This window comes from Saccopteryx bilineata, chromosome 2, assembly GCF_036850765.1.
Source record: "Saccopteryx bilineata isolate mSacBil1 chromosome 2, mSacBil1_pri_phased_curated, whole genome shotgun sequence".
Classification (NCBI taxonomy): Eukaryota; Metazoa; Chordata; class Mammalia; order Chiroptera; family Emballonuridae; genus Saccopteryx; species Saccopteryx bilineata.
Window position 1 is genome coordinate 274,514,156 of NC_089491.1, and position 21,890 is coordinate 274,536,045.

General features: G+C 51.3%; 1 protein-coding gene and 1 non-coding gene across 2 annotated transcripts in view; one reads left to right on the forward strand and one right to left on the reverse strand.

Annotated features, from left to right (window-relative positions):
* TMEM132B (transmembrane protein 132B) overlaps window positions 1-21,890 on the forward strand; it is a 608,028-nt gene that overhangs the window by 361,136 nt on the left and 225,002 nt on the right. The window lies entirely within an intron of this gene.
* TRNAV-GAC (transfer RNA valine (anticodon GAC)) lies at window positions 17,670-17,745 on the reverse strand. Its single transcript has one exon. It is a non-coding gene; the product is annotated as a tRNA-Val (tRNA).

Genomic DNA, 21,890 nt, shown 5'->3' on the forward strand with positions numbered 1-21,890 from the left:
TTGTGTGTGTGAGGGGGGGTGACGTGCTGGACCAGCTCTCATTACCGCTGACGGGTGACTTCCGGTTGGGCGCTAGGCAGGGGACAGGTGGCTCTAGGGGGCAGAAATAAGGTGGTAAACCCTTCAGACCTGCTCAGAGAGGCAGCTGCTGGCTCTGTTTCTCAGCGTCCATGATTTATGTGGTTGGTCAGTCATTCGTCATCTCCCATTTCTGGGAATGGGCCTCAGAGAGAGGGGAGGCTCACTTGCCTGTCGCCCCCGCCCACAGCCTTTGGCGGTTACAGGACCAGACCAGGAGTGCTCTGGCTTAGGTGGTTTCTTGGAAACTTGGGCGACTGAAAATCTGGGAGGAGGTGACATCCCACATGTCTAGGCTGTCTCACCCACCGTGGCATTTTGTCACCATTTAGCCTCTGATAACATTTTTAGGAGACACTGAATAATCTCCAAGTAATTGGTTAAAAAAGAACACACACACTTTGAGGTAGGACTGACCTACAAAAAGGGGTACATTCTTAATGACTACAACTTGATGAGTCTGCAGATGGGTCCATGCCCCTGAAGCCACGGCCACATCCACGCTGTAAACAGACCCCCACCGCCACGAGGTTCCTCTTCATTTGTAATGATTGGAGGCTTCCGCGTGAAGAGAAGACGGAAGAAATTCTAGCGCTTCCTGATTTAACAGTGACTATACTCAGGGGAGAGTTGGCTTCACAAACATGGCTCCTCTGGTCCTCACGTGAATTCCTGGGTTTGGGGAGATTCCTACAACATTGCTGTTTATCTCTGGGACAGAAATGGGATTTCTTTAACATGTCAGGATGATGCTTCAGCCAGTTTGGGTCGCTGAACAACAGATGTAACTGTATTAACTTCTTTGTTTATCGTCTAATTCTTCCACCAGTTACCATCACATCAGCAGGAGAAGGCCCTGGCACGGGTGGGAACTAGCCACATGCCCACACCGCCGTGTGTGCCAGATGGAGGAGTATGCCTTATTCACTGGTGTACCCCTACTTGAGCATTCCACATGGTTTACTCTGTGAAATAGCGAGAGCTGAATGAATGAGCCGATGAATGTTATGAAACAGGAAGGAAAATATACACAAAGACCACGTCACTCAGGGATGAGAATGCCAACCAGAGAGAAAGAGCACAGTAAGAGTCAAAAAATGGTTACTCATATCTTCTCCCATCGGTGCAGAGGAGAATGCTGCCACGAGAGCCTGGCTCTGGGACGAGCCGGGAAGCATTCCCTCTGGGGAAGACACTCAGCTGGGCACCTTGTGGACAGCCCCGTGGTTTCCAAACCCTGTCATTCCTAGACTCTGTGGGGTCAAACCAAACTAAGATGATTCTCTTCTAATTGGAGGTGGGTGGTGTTACTCAAATACCATTTCTAAAGGCTTCTCTTTGAGGAGAGAATGTGCCCTCAATTCATATAATGAGAATATCACCTGAGGTGTGTTTGTCCTATATCTCTCCTGAGGCAAGACTGCTGAATAATTTACAGATGCCCGAAGACCCAGCATCCTGTAATCTGTGTCTAATCTGACCTTTTCCCCCAGAGCCCGAAGCTCTTTGGTAGTAACACGGTGGCCACACCCCGTCCTGTGCTTTCTTTTGTCCACATAGGTTTGCTTTCAGCTCCTATCCCTGCAGAATAAGCCATGGTTTAGAGACATGCCAGTGACCAGAAGTTAAAGAGCCAGGTAATGTAAGTGCTTGGGTCTGTTCCTGATAATGGGACATAACTATATTTGTTCAATAAAAACTTATACATCTGCAAGCTTTTCTGAAAGAGCAGGTTCACAGGGCCACCTGCTGGAGCCAATAGCATACAGGGCCTGGGCATGAAGGGCTGGATGGAGATGGCAGTGTGCCCACCCGCGGCCCTGGTGCATGTTATGTTTCAGGGAAGAGACTTGCAGGTTGTTTAGAAAGGAGGCACCCTGGCTGCAGATAAGGGGAAGGACGAGGAGGGCAGTTCTAGGACAGGCGCGCAGTCCCCAAGGGAGAATGCTTACGACTTTTGATTGGTGCTGGGCAGCGGTCCTGAACGTTCACATGTGAGCCGGGCAGGTGTGGTGGCTGCAGAGGCTGCCAACTGAATGTTAAGAAGAAAAACTTAGAAGAACAAATGTAACGAGAAAAGTAGCAGTGCGGGACGACGACCCCAGTTGGAAACACACGTGCGCGGGAGAGAGCTGCGGTGAGCTGGTGCGCACACGCATGCGCAGGAGAGGGCCGCGGTGGGCCGGTTTGCTAAGTGTGCGGTTTCTAACTTTGCTGTAAAACCGTCGACAGCCCGCGTATCAGCATGCTGACACATGAGAGCTGTGTTGTCAGCACGTTAGGAATAAAAGGAAAATAAAATTCCCCGGAAGTGGAATTTTCCGCTATCCAACGGAAGTGTCTTCCTTCGTTCTGGAAGCTGTGAGCCTGCAGCTCGGGGCCCATGGGAGGTGGGGGGACAGGAGCGCCTCGGGCACGAGCTGAGCTGACTTCCAGGCTAAGGGACGCGGGGACAAGGGCGAACACACTTTCCTGGGGCGCGGCAGAGGAGTCCCTGCGCGGAGGCTGCTCAGATGATACAAGGAAAGAGGGAGGAGCCACGGGCTGACCGGGCCTCCCTGCGTGTGTGTGTGTGTGTGTGTGTGTGTGTGTGTGTGTGTGTGTGTGTGTGTGTGTTGGGGGCTTTCAGAAGTGGTGCGGGACCTGGGGCAGGGAAAAGGGGCAGTTATCACAGGACGAAGCCTTTTCCTATACATTCCATTGAGTCACTGTATCACCACCAGCATCGCAGGCCGTCAGCACTGCATCAGCCACATGTTACATCAGATGGGGCCTGGGGCAGATGCAGGGGAAGCAGAGAGGCAGGCACCAAACGTCCTGTCTCGGGGTGACATGCCTGAAGCGAAGAGGAAAAGCAAAAATATTCATTTACTCACTCATTTGTTCACAAAATATTCACCAGTCACCTGCCTTATAAGGTCACTGTCTGCACGGGGACAGACCAGTGCACAGACCAGACACCTCACTGCTGTCCCTGCGGTGGCCCTGGGTGTCCCTGCTCTCACAGCAAATGTTGACGGCACCGTTTGCTTCTGTGGGGAATAAAAGGGGCCGTCTCTGATTGTTGTCCGCTGCATAGAAAGTGACCTCAGGCTAAACGCTTTTTACAGGAAAGGAGAAAAGGGAGAAAGCAGCCATAGTGCCTTGGCATTCCCTGTGTGCTCCATTTCCGGCCACGCCCTCTGCTCCCCAGAAAGCAGACTGCTGTGACAGTGCCACCAGTGTCCTCGGAGGCCCTAGAACGCCTCACCCACGTGACAACGGGGTGCAAGGTCGTCAGCTTCCCTCCAGTGCTCAGTGACGAAGAGGGATGAACTTGGAGACCGGTTGTCACACTGCGTGTGTGTCTCTGTCCTGGGAGTCAGCTCCCACCGCCAGGGAGCAGGCAAGGTCGGACAGGACGACCCTGTCCTGACTGTCACACGCTAGGAGCCACTGCCTCGCCCATCTGGATTCTGGTTCCAGAAAAGACTGTGGCAGAAGGTCGTCCCCCCACTCCTTTCGAGCAGAGGCAGCGCACGACCCGTGACCCCTCTGCGTTGTACTTATGGGGTTGCGAACAGAGGAGGAGAGTGGACAGACTCTCAGGCAGGGTTTCCGAGTTGGACTCTCTTCCAGCAAACACGTGTATTTATGTCCAGACAGAACTGGGGGAGCAGAGACCAGCTCGGACCAGCGATTCCTGAGCCACCAGCGGAGATGCTCCCCACGAAGGGCAGGGTCTTCGAGGTTTTTACTTCAGTGGAGTCACAGCACAAAGACCTGAGGGGGGCGGGGGATGTCCTAGAGAAGAAATTCCCGAGACAGGAAGAGCAGAGGCAGGGCAGGAGGCGCCTGCCCGCGCTGGATGAGCTATGGGGCCTTGCGCAGGCCCGCAGTATTTGCACAGCAGCCGGGCCGTGACTGGTGAGATGAAGAGCAGTCTCGGGTCTGCTCGGGGGTGCCTCTCTTAGTTCTCCCATCTTCTCACAGTGCCAGGAGGACTCGACCACTCAGTTAGAAATTAATATCACGTTCGGTCAATACGGAAACAAAAGCAAGGTTATGAGTCAGAGACATCTTGGCCTCAGAACAGTAACGCTATTGATTGAGTCAGATGTGTTTAACCCTGACGGCAAGACATCCCATCTGCATGAAATGATTGTGACAGCCAGCAGCCAGCAGGGGCCCGTGCAACAGCTGAGTGAGACAGGTGTGTGTGTGTGTGTGTGTGTGTGTGTGTGTGTGTGTGTGTGTGTGCGCGCGCGTGCATACACGCAAGCACACGGCCGGTGGACCAGACGTCTGGAATCCCCAGATTTGTGTCCTCTGGTTATCCTGGGTAGCTGCTGATGGATTGACATAGACAGATATCCCATAGATATCAGGGACAGTTCCAAAGTCCCCCAGTGAGAATGTCCCACCTGCTGTCAGGTTGGGATGCCAGCTACTGAATCCACACATGTGCCTAGGGCTCCCGGTGAGACCATTTGCTGACCATTAAGAGCGCAGCCACATGCTTCTCTCCACATGCACAGCAGCACCTGCAGGCAGCCTCCTGGGTTAGCCCTCTCCCACCTGACGACCAGAGTCATTCAAATGGGGTGGGCCCAGCCTGCCTGCGGTGGAGATGACAATGGAGTTTTGCCCCAGGGAAATAGGAAGAGAAAATGCACCCAGGTAACTGGCTCAGACAACATCGTCTGTGTCTCAAAGCCCCCAGAGGGGAAATGGAACATGTCTCTTAGAGAGAGAGGGGTCCCAGATCCCATGCACCCCCTTGTGCACCTATGGTGCCGCTGCTCTCCTGACGGTCGGTGCAGCCACACTTGCCCGTCACATGTCAGACAGACATCCTGCCTTCCCACCACGTCCCCGTCGGGGGCTGGACCTGGTCTCTCAGTCAACGTAGTTTCTTGAGGGGCTGTGCCTAAGGAAATGGGGGACTCCTCAAGAGCGTCCACAGAGGTGACAGGAAAGGCACATTCCTGCAGAACGTATTCGGTGTTCTCACGGTCCCATGACATCCAAAATAAGAAGAGGTCGCTCGAGTTTCCTCTCTTTCGGCCTGCTGGCCCCATTTTAGGCTGGTCTTTCCTTTCTGTGGGCAGTTATCAAACTATTACACAACTGACCACCCCGGCAGCTTTAAAACCAAGCAACGTAAGATGCCTCCTTATGGCAAGAATGGCAATGCGGTGTTTACCATTAGCATCTGAGTCCCGTCCGCTCCTGCTCAGGGAGGTGTTATGGGGGCACATGCTTCTCCCTGTGGGACCCACAGGGGTCACCGCAGCCTTTCCCTGTCTTCTTGTTGGCACACCCCACCCCTCCCTGTTGATGGTGGGGAACAGGACGGGCATCTATCTGACATGTTGTCTATTGGCTGTTAAAGCAGGAGACGTGGGGAGGTGAGTCCCTGTGAAAGGCCCACAGGGGACAGGTTCTTCCTGGCATTCTCTCCACCAACGGCAGCCTGAACGATTCCCCCTCCAGCCCACCGTGATTTACAAGGTGACAACCGAAAAGTCGGTGTTAAGACTGCAGAGCGGTTACCTTGCGCCAGGACCTCCGCAAACGGCTTCTATCTCTAACTCCGTCTCCTTAACTTCGCGACAAGCCCACAAAGTGGGTCTGTTCTCATCACTGGTGTTCTGAGGAGGAGTCAAGAGTAGATGACTTCCCGAATCCCAGGACAACGGGGAGCAGGGACAGGCGGCTAAGCCTCGCCTGTGTGTTTCCACACACGCAGAAGCACCCACGGTCCACGGAGTGCAGGGAAGACCACGCCCCATACCCCAGAGCCAGGTGCTGGAGCCCCCGGGCTGGGTCAACACCTGTCTGTACAAGGGATTGCCCAGGTGACCTTGGACGAGCGCTGTAGTTCTTCTCTCTCCAGTTTATCTATCTGTAACCTTAGAGTCAGGAGGCAAACTGTCAGGACAGCACCTTGCAGGTACTAAGTGCTACATCAGTGTTCGTTACTATGGCTACTAGTGTCAACACTACCGTTGTCACACTTACTATTCAGCTGCTCTGTGTTTGCGCCTCGGTTGTTAAAACGTCTGCTTCTCAGGGAGGCATTCCCTCAAGTTGCCGTACTTAGCAGAGCAATCCCCACCCACAAAACCCGGGCGCCCCTCTGACCCTGTCTGTCTATGTCTGCTTCCCTGTGACCTCAGTATACTCTACGGCACCAGCTTTTCTGTCTTCCTCCTCCGGGTGGAGGCTCCGCTCCCCGCGGCACCTGCACACCTAGGCCAGGCTCCTCACGGGTCGCCATGGACGTGTGTCGGGTCCCACACCGCCCTGTACTTGCTCAATGCTGCTCGCTGCCCTCCTTGGAAGTGGGCCCTGCTCCAGGCTGCACCCCACAGGCCCTTCTTCAGAGGACGGACTTGGGGAGCCACTGGGTCCTAAAGAACCCCTTCCTCCCTCCTGACAGAAGCTCCCAGGTACCACGAGGCACATCTTGCTATATCAGACAACCGGCAGATGAACCGTTTTACAACCGACTGTTCCTCCTGTTGTCGGCTTTACAGAACTGCGGGAGGAAAACGCCTCCGGCAGCCACGTTCCTCAACCTTCGGAGCTCCCGGATCACAGTTAATTCAAGTGACAGCTTCTTCATGACATTTTGTCTGGGTGACATTCCACTGGTCTCCAGGAAGCAAGGTGTGGGGGGGGATAAGAATCTAGTGGAATACACGGTGTGTGCACGTGGATGGCTCCCAGGAGACCCCACACATATGGAGAGGCCTGGCATCCGTGGGTCAGATGGCATGGATTGTAAACTCAGCCCTATGCCCAGCTGGGGAGTGGGAAGGGCATTTGCCCTGGGGCTGAGGGTCTGAAGGACTCATTTTGACTGTGAGGACCCCAGGGAGTGAGTTTCCGTGGCCTGTGGCACAACCTTCAGAAGAAAGCTTGGAGCCCTCAGCAGATCTCTTCCTCAGGAGTCCGCTGCTGCTTTACGTGGACACCCAGATGACAGAGCCGTGGACCACTGTCCATACGCCAAGTGCAAGTTTATCAATTGGACGCCACGGAGGCCCTGCATTGTTAGCAGCTGATCAGTTGCTCTCTTCCTCTAGGCCTGATGGTATCCCGCTTGCTGTTCAATCTCTCTCTGACTCGTGCATTTTCACACTGTACCTCAGTCCCCGCATCTGTAAAATAGCTATAACAACGCCGACTTCTCAGGTTCTTGTGCAGAGGAACTCGGTCCATGCTTGATGTGCTGGAACACAGTCCGGGACATAGTATATACTATTATTGTTCTCCAATTTTTGTCATGCTGTTGCCCCCTTTTCCCTGCTCTGGTTTCTCGGCCGCCCCGTGCTCTGGCGTTCCGTGGAACAAGCTCTTGTCACTGATGGATGGAGTTTCCAGGAGAGAGGATCTGACTGGCCTGGCTGAGGTCAGGGGCGCACTTCTGGACCAATCACCCGTGCCCAGGAGATGAGGTCGCAGTGTGACCAGAGTGATGGAGGAAAGGGATGATGGGAACTTCCTCGTGTACCTGCTCTTCAGTTGTGGGACGTCGTTTTCCCTGCCTAGAGTGTGGGCTTCTGAGAGGGCACAGCTATGCCCCTGCAAAGCACCTGTCTGGGTCAGGGCAGTATTCTTTAGGTATCTTTACTTTATGCCCAATCCTTGGTCCACTGTGGATGATGAAGGCAGATCCTGGCTGGGTGGCTCAGTGGATAAAGCATTGTCCTGGCATGCCGAGGTCACAGGTTCAATCCCAGGTCAGGGCACATAGGAAAAGCAACCAACGAATACACAACTAAGTGGAACAACAAGTGATGCTTCCTTCTCTCTCGCTCTCAAATAAATCAGTGGAAACAATTTTTTTTTAAATGGTACTTAGCTCTTTTCTCCAGAGACTTATACAAATAGAGCTGCTTGTTGCTAATGTTTTCAGATTCAAACACACAGAGGTATTTAAAAATACTTCCGTGTCCAAATAAAATAACAGCATAGAAGTACCATACACTGTCTGGTGGACACTGCCCCGGGCACCTCCTCTATATATTTTCTCCTATCGCACGCCCTCTGCCCAATAGCTTTGGCTTTTATCTTTCTATAAACGAGGACACCAAGGCTTAGCACGGGGATATTACGTCCCCCCTGGGTCACAGAGCAAGTTAGCGGTGAAGTCGGGATTTACGCCCAAACCTCCCAGACCCAGGATCTGAGATCTGAAGCTGTCTGCAGGCTGACGGTCACACAGAATACATGCACAATGCCGCCCCTTATGGTTCCAGTTCAGACGCAAGACTTAAGAATTAGAAGATGCACGGCAATCAGTCAGCGGTTTTCGGGATTATAGAGGGTCCCGTCATTAATAAAACACTGTTGACAATGACGTGTGACCTTTGAACTTTTATTTTTTAAGCTTTCAGATATTCCCTTTGGGTCTTATGTGGTCAGGAATTAGTATCTGGATAATCTGAAAGATAACAACTGAACTAGACATTTTTACCCGTAAGGGGCTTTCGGGGTGAATTTTTGGGAACCAGTCAATTATGAAGATATTCCCACAGCCTTCTCCAGGGGGCCCGTGGGAACAGACACTTCAAGTCACATCCTGTGTTCTCGTTCCCGGGAGGAGTGTCATTGAGACTCATACATATTTATGTCAAGTCACATATTAAAGTACAGCTCAGCTCTCTTTCTTCCCCTCCTGCTAACTTAGCATGCAGCAAAGTAAATGACCCATAAAGAGAAAGGAATGATTTTTCCCTACCGTGAAAGCTTTTATATATGCAAACATTTTGACGCCCAATAGAGCAGGTCGTAAAGTGGGTTTGGTGCATTTCCTAGACAGGGGTTTTACAAGGGTTTATAAGGGCTTTAGTCGGTGTGCAGTGTGCAATATTTTATTCCACTGCATTCTGAAACCTGTTTATTGGGCAATTCATGCCACGTTGCATGGGCGTCTTGTGGATGTTTGGTGTGCGCCGGGGCTGAGACGAAGCACGAACAGATTTCTACAGCCGTGCCAGCTGTCACTGGGGTGGTGAGGGTTGTGCTTTCAAAGACACCTGGACATTTTCGAGGCTGAATGTTTGTTTACAAAAGTGGATTCTGGATTTCTCTATTCCTTAGGGTGAGTTCATGACAGATAAAATAAATAAATAAAAGGAAGAAAGTCTGTATTGTAAGACTCTTAATTTGTCAGTGCTCCTGGTGGCAAATGATTTCTTAGACCAAGTCAGATAAAAAGATAATGAAATGGGCTGTCTCTTTATGAAACATAGGCACCTATGAGATGTGGCAGCCAGGTCCCAGTGTAAGATCAGCCCTTTGTGAATAACCTCACAGGGTCTCCTGGGGTGTTCATGCCCTTGGGTCGAGGAGCGGCCCATACACCTGGCAGAAGGAGCCTCTGGGCATGGGTGAAACCAAATTTAGGATGGTGACGGCATTAAAGGGAAGAAAGGACAGAGCAGGAGAAGGGCACCCAGGAGGCTTCACCGGGACCCCTGAGGTTGTAGCCAGATTCTGCCCCGTGTCCCTTACTTCTTGTTTCCTAACACTGTCCTGCGGGGACTCTCTCTGCATCAGAAGCACAGGGGGAAGCAGGAACGAACTGTTCTCCAGTTTGAGGTGCAGGCCAGCACGGACACAGTCAGTCCTGAGGACAGAAAAGGACGGACGTCAAGGAGTTCTGAGAATTGGGCGTAAGAGAGAGAGCATCGCTTTGGAGGGAGTTTTCCGGGTGCCCACAGACAGGAGGCTGGCTCTGTGGGCCCACGGGGCCCGGAGCTGAAGTTAACCATGGCATGTGCCTGCACTGCCCCATGGAGTCTAGAGACGCAGGTATGGGTTTCAGCTAAACGTCCCCACTGATTCCGTTGCCACGTTGCTTAAGAGCCAAGGATCAGGGAAGTGTGTGAGCCATGTCCTGGGGGCCACCTGGGAGGCACTTCCTCGTGAGAACAGAAAAATACAGCCAGTGGAGCTCAAGACAGTGATGGCTTAAGTCAGTGGTCTCCAACCCCCGGGCTGTGGGCTGGTACCGGTCCGTGGGCCATTTGGTACCGATCCGCCGAGAAAGAATAAATAACTTACATTATTTTCGTTTTATTTATATTTAAGTCTGAACGATGTTTTATTTTTAAAAAATGACCAGATTCCCTCTGTTACATCCGTCTAAGACTCACTCTTGACACTTGTCTCGGTCACGTGGTACGTTCATCCGTCCAACCCTAAAGGCTGGTCCATGAAAATATTTTCTGACATTAAACCGGTCCATGGCCCAAAAAAGGTTAGGGACCACTGGCTTCAGTAACACCGAGGGTCACGTGATGTCTGGCATCTGCTTTTTGCTTTAAGATCACACGGCTGATAGTGATGAGATGTTCTGCGGAATCTGGGTTCTAACTGGCACTCTAGTTCCCACGGTGTAACTGGGAATTAATTGCCCATGTGGTCTGTCAAGCAGGAGGGGGTCACCTCAGCATCGCAAGGGGCAACTTCTGACTTTGTTTTGCAGAAGGAGCAAATACCTTTAAGAACGTTGGGACTGGCTGCCAACGCCCAGAAGTCTGGCTGCACAGAAACATCCTCAGTGACTGAAGAAACGCAGGCTGTCCCCTCGGCTCATGGAAACCCCACTCCCTGAACCCCTAGCTGCGGAAACAACCCCTATTCTTGCTTCTGGAGAAAGACAGACTGGAGAGATCTCGTTCTCTGGCCCCCTCACCATCTCCGACACCACGGTCTGTGCTTTGCTGAGAGCGCGTTGGGCACAGAGCCTGGATTTGGGGAGGTGGCTCAGTAGTGGCCCTCATCATAGCTCTTCTCAGGTTTGCCTGACCTGGAAGTGACGTGAGTGAAATCTGGGGAGGATGGGGAAATGACAGGGAAGTGGCTGGATTTTGAATTAGAGCAGAATCAAAGCAAAAAGACAGCCTGGGGGTTCAGACCTGTGAGAGGGTGGAGGCACGGCTTCCAGAAAAGGTGTGCGGAAAACGCTGCGCTCACGCAACACACGGAGATCCTGCCCATACCTTACGGAGGCCACTGGGGACCCCAGGGGCTGTGGAGCAGGAAACATCTGCCCTTTAATGTTTAATGTTGAAGGGCTGCATGACTCTAAGTACCATGTGAGTTGTACACCCACTGTGATTTTATTTCAGATGTCATAAAATTCATCTACTGGACTGTAAGGTTCACGTGGGTAGTGTGACAAATGGACTTCTCATTGTCACATTCCCAGTTTCCTGCACATTGTGTGGCTGGCAGGATAAAAGGAAGAAAGTGATATTAATCCAGCCCAGGACCACCCAGGGAGGCCTGCCGAGTAGGACATGCAACCCAGAGGAGACTGAGTCGGCCCCTGCTGAAAACCGGATCCGAGAGAGCGGCAAGAAGGAGAGAGCCCCGGTCCCTTACTTCCTCCTGCCTCCCAGTCTTCCGTCCACCCGCCTGTGCCTCCCATTGGTCAGGTCGCATCTTCACTGGGATACAATTTGCATACCATAAAGTTTAGCCTATTTAAATATACAGTTCAAGTCAATGGCTAGGAACATGGTCGCAGAGTGGTGCAAACATCACTGAAGCCTGGTTTTAGAACGTTTTTGTCACTCCAGAAGGAAACTGCATGCCCATTAGCTGTCACCCCTGCCCGATCCTGGACCACCAGCCACCTCCTGCTTCCCGTCTCCACGGGTGTGACGACGCTGAACATTTCACACCAGTGGGATCACATGCGATGCGCCCTTTCCTGTCTGGCTTCTCTCACTCAGCGTCTCGTTTTCGAGACCCACCCACAGGGTGGTGGGTGGCGGTGCCTTGCTCCTCTTTACGGCCGCGTCGTATTCCGGCATGTGGAGGAAGCACACTGGGTTTATCTGTTCATTAGTCCTTGAACATTTGTTTTGCTCCCATTCAAGTGCTCATGTTAACTTCCCATTTCTCTCCAATGTGTTATAATGATGTGGAGGGAGACGGAAGATGGCAGATGTAGCACTTCCAATAAAATACCTTAAAATAATTTTGATATACACAAACATTAACATTGGAGGAGCTTTCCGTGTTTCCCAGGACATAGTGATTGTATTTCTGAGTCTATGGCCTTATATTCATGGGCATAACATGTAAAGGAAGATAAGATAGTTGAAAAATGAGCTGAAACACGTTATTTCTCTTAAACTGAATTTGAATAAACTGAATTTCTGGAACCAGAAGGTAAGAACCCCTAGGAGAAAATGGTAATTTATCACATGCAAAATCCTAATTAAAGGGAAATGATGATTTCTTGAGTCTTTGCTTCAATTTTCTGGCTTGAGAACGGAACCCCCTGAGGAGCCGCAGAGATAGAGCTTTTACTGAGAATATTACAAGCTATTTTAGTTATCCCAAATTTGGGTTCAATACCATTTAAATTGGTGGTTTTTTAATACACAAGGTTAACAAAAGTTGATTGAGAAATTCTTCTTATTTTTTGTCCTTAGGAGCCAGAGGTCGAGGTACAGGTGTTCGCACAAGGCACCGGGGTTGACGAACGCCGCTCTGGGAATCCACGGTTGCACTCGTGCTGTCTCTTGGGCCCGGCTCTCTTTATGGGGCCAGCAGCGGGTGGGGAATCCCCTTCATGAAGTACCAGCTGAAACAGGCGCCTCTCAGTCAGCGAGTCCAGTGGGGCCTCCTCCTAAGGGACCCTCTTCACCCCCACAGTGTAGGGTTGGAGGGGGAATACCCCATCACTCCGCAGAATCAGGTCCTGTTAGAAACCCTGGGCATGCCGTCATCTTTTCAAATACCGAGAATGCCCTGTTTGAAAGCGTATCAGCAGCTCTGGACACAGCTCCTGGGGGCCTCTCTGTTCCACTGCCCACCCTGCCAGACGCACCGGCAGCCGCAGCCCAGGAGGCCGCCCACCTCCGTCCTCCCAGAAACCTTTGCTCCGATGGTGAGTGACTCACAAGGCGCAGAAATTCTCATCGAGAGGTCCATGCTGCAGAGGGACAGCAGAGAGCAGACGGGGCTGTCATTTGACCCTCAGCACCCCGTGGTTCTCGCACACACGTGAACTCAGGTCAACGTGGCTACCACAGGCCGTGGTCTCCGATCCAAACACCATGCATTGGAGGGAACCGGGCAGGCACCGCTCGGCCTGATTACCGGGATAGCCTCTCCTGGGCTGCCAGAGAGGAGGCAGTTTCAGCAGGAAGGCTGAGGCCGGACGGAGCGGGAGGAGCCCCAGCAGGCTTTAGCCCGGCTCTGCTGGACTTCCTGTCCATTCCACTTTCCTAAGTGACCAGAAGAGCCACTGAGTGGGTGGGGGTAGGGGGAATGTGTCCTCTGTGAATAAGCCCAGGCTTCCAAATATACATTCACAGTACTTTTTATTTTGATTACTGAAGCAAAATTTGATTTGGTTTCCATATTATTAATATCGGCCCTCTAAATTCAGATAAATGAATTTTGGAAGGGGTGCTATCCAGAGTGATCGAACACCGTTTACACCAGCATGAAGTCATTCCCGCTCCTGAAAGCAGTTGTAACTAGGTAACTGACCGCGTCTGTCAACGGCTCGGGAGGCAGTCCTATAAATTGTGTGCCTATTGTCCCAGCGTATTCTGTAGAGCATTGTTCCTTCTCTCCCGGAAACGTCCCCAAGCAGCTCATAAAATATCTCCTATCTTAATTATAAGCGTCTTCCAGGGCCTCTGCTTTCCTGGTGTTTTCAGAGATCATTTGATTTGAGGTGCTTGTCGGCATCCTGCCGGACAAGGGACAGGGCGGTGGGTCCTCTGGCCTGCGCTTCTCAGGCGCCGGGGGTGGGTGACCATGAGGGTCTGGGCTGCGTGAGCCAGTAGCTGTGGGGTCCACAGGTGGGCCTGGCCACTGGGCTTACAGTCCTGGGGATGTGCACTATGTGGTTTCATACGAGGGCCAGTGTTTGCCCAGAGAACTTTTTTAATAAACAATAGCAACAAAATGAGTATTTTTGTTTTTGACATTTAACCATGCCATGTATGCTACGTGCCACGTAACTAACGCTGTGGAAGACTGCATGCTGAGCCTCTCTGATCTGTTCTGCCACAGGGAGAGAGCCAGCTCACACTGCCTCAGCCCGCCTCAAAGCAGACGGCTCCCCCACAAGCCCAGGCCTCCACCCCTGTCTACCCCGGATACCTGGCCACCTCTGGGGGGTGCCCTATCTGCCAGACACAAAGGTTTCTTCTGATGGCACAATTATCGTAATACCCAGAGAGTTTAAAATAGGCACAATGCAGTTTATATTTCTCCTTTAAAGTGCTGTAACAAAGACAGAAGAGAATGTGGAAAAAGAAATTCCAACTCTGTGCATACCATCCACAATCCGGTTGGCCTACAACCATTATTCACGTAAACGGACAAACACACGAATGAAGGAAGACCGGAGGGACAAAGAAAAACACCTAGCATGAAAGGCTCACAATTCAGGTGGTAGAAACTGCGGTTGATGGCGTACCCAGCAACCCTGCCCTAACGAAGAGAGGGGGTTTGAGAACCCCCAGGAGAAATTTTCTTTCCTTGGGGAAGGGGTATGGAAAGGCTGCTTTGCATTCTCCGCTGTTTAAGATGTCTTGGACGTCTGTCTCCAGCCAGCCTGCTCAGCCAGAGGTCACCTGAAATGGCCCGTCGGAGGGAGGCAGAGGCGTGCAGTCTTACAGTGACAATGTGCTGCCCAGAGCTCAAGTGGCCGCGGACTTCCGATGTGGCCTGAGAGAATTCCATCTCTGCATTTTGGAATCAAAATTTACCAAAAGTATTCCTATTATCCAACTAAAAATCTACTTCCTCCTTCTGAGGAGGGGAGCCGTTAGGACAGCATGTCCACCAGAGACCGAGATAGCCCTGCTTGCTGGGGCCACAGGACGAGGGGTTCTAGCTCCAGGGAAAACGGGGCACAGTTTCAAAGAGAATTTAAGTAGTTTTTCTTTTTTTTTTTAAATTTATTTATTCAGTTTAGAGAAGAGAGAGAGAAAGAGAGAAGAAGGGAGGAGCAGGAAGCATCAACTCCCATATGTCCCTTGACCAGGCAAGCCCAGGGTTTTGAACCAGCGACCTCAGCATTCCAGGTTGATGCGTGATCCACTGAGCCACCACAGGTCAGGCTAAGTAATTTTTCTTAATGAAATGTGCTTTCTCCTTGAAAGCAAAGTCAATTTGAGCTTAATTTATGTTTATGAAAAAAAAAGAAATTTTTTTTTTTAAGAAACAAAACAAAGAAGATATATTCCTTTTTCTTCCCCTCTCCCACTTCAGGTGCCTTCTCCTGTGGTTGTCACTGTGTATTGTCACTTCAGCGGCCACTCTCCCTGGTCTCCCCACTGTCTGACGGTGACTCAGTTGGGCTGCCCCGTCCCCAGCCCCAGGAGGTGAACTGGGTCTAGCCTAAGGCGTAGCACCTGTCCTTGTCTAACTATCCCAGAAGATGCAGGAGGAGGGAGGATCCCACGCTCATCTCACCAGGTAGCATCTTCCTCATTCCACAGCCAGGTAAAGACATGGCAAAGAATGGAAATTGCAGGTCGATATCCCTCATGAAATTAGACGTGAAAGTCCTCAACAAAACACTGGCAAGCCAGATCCAGCAATCCATGCGAAAGGTCATTCACGGTGATCAAGTGGGGTTTATTCTGGGGACGCAAGGTTGGAATAACGTCTGCAGATCGATAAACATGATACCCCCATAAACACAACGAAGCGTGAAAACCACAGGGTCATACCAATAGATGCAGGAAGAGCATTTGATAGAATCCAGCACCCATTTATGACAAAAGCTCTCATCAAAGTAGGAATAGAGGAAACATACCTCAGCATAATAAAAGCCACATGTGACCAACCCACAGCCAATATCGTACTCAATGGGCAAAAACTACAGTTGTTTCCCTTAAGATCGAGAATAAGACAGAGATGTCCACTATTACCGCTCTTATTCAATATAGCCCTGGAAGTCCTCACCACAGCTATCAGAGGAGAACGAGAAATAAAAGGCACCCAGATTGGAAAGGAAGAAGTAAAACTGTCACATTTGCAGATGGCATGTGTGGCATCTACAGAATCCTACAGAGTCCACCAAAACACCACTAGAACCGACAAACGAACTCAGTCAAGTAGCAGGATACAAAATAAATATCCAGAAATCAGTAGCATTTTCATGCACCAATAATAAACTATCACAAAGGGAAACTCAGGAAAAAAATATCCCATTGACAACGGTTTAAAAAGAAATAATAAAATACCTAGGAATAAATTTAACCCAGGAGGTGAAAGACCTGTACTTGGGAAACTCTAAGAGGAACTGGGGAAGACACAGACAAGTGGCAGCATGTGCCGTGTCCATGGACAGGAAGAGTCAACATCATTAAAGTGTTCATACTACCCAAAGGTCTAGACACAGACCGTGCTGCCGCCCTCCCATGCCCTCCTGCTCTGCATGCAGCTGTGGGGGGCGTGGCACCTGGATCTGAGGCAGCCACGCTGGGCCCACGGGGGACTAAGACTCCGAGGGCAGGCATCACGCCCCAGATGCAACGTGAGTGCATGAAGGTGCCCGCCTAAATGGTCCTCTCTGACTTCCTGTGCATCACCTGCTGTGCCCTGTATGGATAACACTGATGTAAGGTCCAGTGCTGCAAACATGGTGGCCGACCTGAGACAAGAAAAAGGAGAATTACTCTGATCCCAACACTGGTACAACCCAGACGTGAAGGACAATAATTCTGCTCTTTTAACGGTGGACGCACACATGCAAAGAAGGTGTTGGGATTGGTTGCAGTGGAATGGAGAAGGGGGTGTGAACCCACATGTGGACAGCCAGTGTCACACGTCCTGGGTGAGACAGGCAAGAACCTGTTCGTTGGTCATGTTCCCGTATCTCCCCAGGAGATACTCGTGCTCAGTGGAGGACCGAGGCCACGCAATTAGCCCCGCACGCTGCCAGAAGGAAGAAACATGTGACAGCGTTCCCCTGGTTGCTTCGGAAGCTGACCGATGCTCCAAGTCCTAATTTAGAGTTTGAAGCAAAAATGTCCTGTGGGCAGATAAAAGTGGGCATTTTGATAAGACATGTCTGTGGGACCCTTACCTATAGAGCTGACCCTGTTCTCAACAAGCACCTTGCTTTCTGCGGTGTGTTCATGACACACCCATTCCCAACCACACACACACACACACACACACACACACACACACACCCAAATTGTCCTTTAGATACTTTGCTTTGGAAAAAAAGAGTCTCAAATGGCCTTTCTCATTCCATAAAGATTTTAGTGAAACTGTGGAAAACGTAAGACAAAAGGCTATTTCTTTTTTTCTTTTGTATTTTTCTGAAGTTAGGAGTGGGGAAGCAGTCAGACAGACTCCCGCATGCGCCCGACCGGGATCCACCCGGCATGCCCACCAGGGGGCGATGTTCTGCCCATCTGGGGCATCACTATGTTGCAGCTGAAGCCACTCTAGCGCCTGAGGCAGAGGCCATGGAGCCATCCTCAGCACTGGGGCCAACTTTGCTCCAGTGGAGTCTTGGCTGCATGAGGGGAAGAGAGAGACAGAGAGGAAGGAGAGGGGGAGGGGTGGAGAAGCAGATGGGCACTTCTCCTGTGTGCCCTGGCTGGGAGTTGAACCCAGGACTCCTGCATGTCAGGCCGACGCTCTACCACTGAGCCAACCGGCCAGGGCCCAAAAGGCTATTTCTAACCTTTCCAGACACAAGCTAGAATCTGCTCATCCTACTGCAGGGTATATGTGAGTTCTGGCACATCTGATCTCTGCTGGCCCCCGAGGAGGACGACCAGAACTGACTGGCAGATTAGTCTAGTGCACGCCTCATGCACAGCCCGGCCACCGAAGGTGCCTTGGGCTCACCTGCCACGAGGAGGCTTTCTAAGGAAACATCTCAGCCCACCTGTTGGCTTCTTTGCAATGTGCTGCAGGACTTGATGGAGGTTTCTGATTTTATAGAAATGGATGGAGATGGCCTTGTTGGCTATTACTTTCATCGGCCACAGAAACTATGTGAGAACGTTGGCTTGCCTGCCATTAAGCTATAACTTCAAAGTGTGGGAGAAAAAAAAAGAATGTATCTAATTTGGAGATTCACTGAGGACGAGGACAGAGAGAAAGGCATGGTCATTGCAAGGTGGGAGGATGGGGACATCACCAGGCCTGCCGCCTGGGACTACAGGTCTGGGTCACCTCACCTTGATCCTGAAGCTTCCTAGAAGAAGCGGGGCTTGCTGGGTCACTAGCGATCAGGGCTCTCCACACACCTGGGAAGAGCGGTGGAGTACCCCCGACAGGGGCCATTAGTACCCCAAACAGTGCCACCACAGCCTTAATCACTTAACTATGGGGGTGTTGGAAGACAGAATTTATCATATGTGACATACAATGACCCAAAAAACGAAGAGCTGAAGGAACAGACCGGGGTGAGGCCTCTCTTTCCAAGCGTACTGAAGGGACCACACGTGTTGTCAGGTGAAGACCGAGGACAAGACCCGGCCGGAAGGCCTGGTGCTTAACTGACCCGTCTTCCAGGAAGGAAGGCAGGGGCAGAGGGCCTCGCCCGCAGGGAGCGGGGGACTGTCATTAGAAGCTTATGAGAATAACAAGTCTGGGCAACAGACCCAAAACCAGCTGATGGGGAGGGTTCCCGCCTCCAGCTCTGTCCAAATCCGTTATCTCTCACAAGTATCCTCGTTGGTTTATTCTGTGCAAAGCAATTGATGAGTTACAATAGCTTGGGGCTCAACAATTTTGGCGTGTGAAGCCAGAGGCTGCTGTCTGGGGAATCCAGGAATTATAAGATCGCAGATTCTAGAACCTCTAGAACAGGGGTTGGGAACCTATGGTTCGTGAGCCAGATGTGGCTCTTTTGATGGCTGCATCTGGCTCGCAGACAAATCTTTAATTAAAAAAATAATGTTAAAAATATGAAACATTCTCATGTATTACAATCCATTCATTTCCCATTGCTCATGTTCATGGTTGTGGGTGGCTGGAGCCAATCACAGCTGTCCTCCGGGACAACACCAAATTTTTATTGGATGATGCCTAAGGTACACTGGTTGTTGTATGGCTCTCACGGAATTACATTTTAAAATATGTGGTGTTCATGGCTCTCTCAGCCAAAAAGGTTCCCGACCCCTGCTCTAGAAGATGGTGAAGGGAGTTCTCTTCCAAACCTGAGGCTTGTTACCCACAAGCTATGAGAGTGCCTTGGGGGACACCCCAGTATCTGCGACATAAGGCAGAGGTGGAGAACCTGCAAGTACCAACGTGGCTCTCCACCACCGGCTTCTCTGCAGCTCCACGGAGGCTGTAACTGGCTCTGGGAAGGGCATGTGCCATACGCAGCTCTGGGAAGAGACCCTGAGAGCCTGTGTGCGTTCTCCATCTGTGGCCCTCCACCCAGTACAGGGACCGTGGTGGTCACTCACTCCCGTAGGCCAGCTGCAGGACAGAAGACAAGTGCCCAAACCAGGTCACCCCGTGAGGAGCAAACCTCTAAGAGGTCAGGCTGCTGAGATCCCAGAGTGTGCGCGGTAGCCGGCGACAAGTACACCAACTCTCCTAGAAAGCCTCTTTCTAGTTCCTTTGCCCAAGCCTAGCCCCACAGACACAGGAAAGCGGGTTTTCCATCCAAATGATCCAGCAATAGAATTTCTGTGCCTCAGCCTGGGGCTCCACAGCGGTGGCAGAACTGTTAGTTACCCGACTCCAAGAGTCTCTGTGCGTCCACAGCAGCACGACCCCCAGACCCAGTGGAGGGCTGGAGCTCTCTGAGGTTGTAGCGGTGAATTACGGTCACACGGCTATGTAGGTTCCCCAAATCACGAGATTTCTACTGGTGGGACTGTAAAGAGAGCTTGAGCCGAAGGCCTGGCATGTTACCCCTCTGAAATTGGGGATGACGGGCCCTTCTTTGATTGTTACCCAACAGGTAGAATAAACTACCTGAGCTGAAAGGGCTTTTTCCAAGTGGCCTGAATGAGTTCCCCCTTTAATCCACACACACACTGTGTTCCACAGACTGAGGCGGGCACCAGGGAGTCAGGATCAGTGAGGCTCACCCAGTCCCTGTCCCCAGGAAGCCCACGCTTACGTGAAAAACAGAAGCTAAATAATTAGATGTGTATGCTCGACTCAGATAAAGGGTACGGCGGGGCTTGGTGTGGGGGCTTAGATCAGTGTGACACAGCTGGGTTGTGGAGGGTGCCTGGCCAGAATGACGGGAAAGGTGTCGCGAGGACAGGGACATGCAGCTGCATAGGCGTGGCCGTGTGACAGCACGCAGTACGTCAGTAATTAAATGCTCAAACCCTGGTCCCCATGTTGGAGGCTGGTCTGTGCCCTCCGACCTGCTGGGCTCCCTCACGTGTAGCTGGACATTTCTACGGGTCGAGGTGGAGCCTGGCCATGCATGAAACTGTGACCTGTTCTCATCCTTGGCGAGGGCTTGTTTTCACGCGACAGATCTTGTTTGTATGTTCCTCATCACTGAGACGTGGTATGTCCACCGGGACTGGATGTAGAGACGGTGTCCCTGACGCAAGCACGTGGCCCGTGCTAGAGTCCTGCGCATGAGTGCTGGAACGGCCTGCCGAGGGCTTCCAATCTTGGAACATTCATGATGAGAGAAGGCCCCGTAAGAAATGTTATGTCTGTACAGTTCAATATGGAATCTGTGTGTGGATGGAATTTTTTTAATAGGTTCTCAAATATGTTGTAGGATATAAACCCCATGGTGGATGTCTTTAAAAGGTAAAGAACCCTCACAGATAACTAAAAGAGGAAAAAACAAAGAATATGAATAGAATACAGTTAAAGGAGATGGCTTGTTAGGGTCTATAATCCTCATCTCCTCAGATCACCAGCCATTTGAATAAAACACCCAATAAAAAATAAAAGAACATGATTAGAAATGAACCAAAGAGTAAGTAGAACTGCACGTCCACCTTTCTGGTAACAGCAGACAGAACGGGTCACGGCCTTCCCTCTCCTTCCTTCTGCCCACGGGACGCGGGACGCCATTTATTCCAAGGGGCCTGTCTCTGCCTCTGCTGGGCTGCAAGGCCCTTGTTCCTGCCTGAGGGCGGGCTGCAGCTGGCCATGGGCTAATGCCCACTGCTGGGCAAACAGGCCTGCTTTTGTTTTCTGCCTCGCCAGCTGTCGGCAAAGACATCTGAGGGATCACCCCAGGGCTTGAAATGAGAAACGCCAGTGATGCAGCCGGGGAAGAGCCAGGAGGTGACCGGGGGCCTCAATCATCCCTCGCCTCTGCAGGTGGAGAAACATCAAGAGGTCGACGTTTAGCGTGGTGCGCTCGCTCGCCGAGGAGGGCCAACGGGCAGCTCTGTGGTTTCATCTCATTTTCACTAACTCAACGTGAGAGGTACTAAAACACACACACACATGGCTTTTCTTGAAAAAAAAAAAATCAGAATATTGGAACACAGATGGCGTGCTGGAATTGAGGAGTGTGGAAAAGTATATGTTTGATGGCACCAGGTAAAGATGGCGAGGCAGACCCGACTCAGGACTGTGTTTCCGACACTCTCGGTAAGAATGGACCCTCTCTTGTGACTATAAGTCCGGAACTTTAGTGCTGCGAATTGAAAAGGAGTGTAATAGCCCCATAAAAGGGGAAGACGGCAGACTTATGACTCAAAAGAGATTTTGAAAAGAAATGAATGTCTCCTTTCCCCTAAAATATCCCAGCCGTGGCTCTGAGCTCACCAGTGAGGCTGCCCCGTGGGCAGGAGTGAGAAGTCCTCGTTCTTTTCACTGAGGCCATGGAGTGCGTTTGCTCACTAGGACGACTG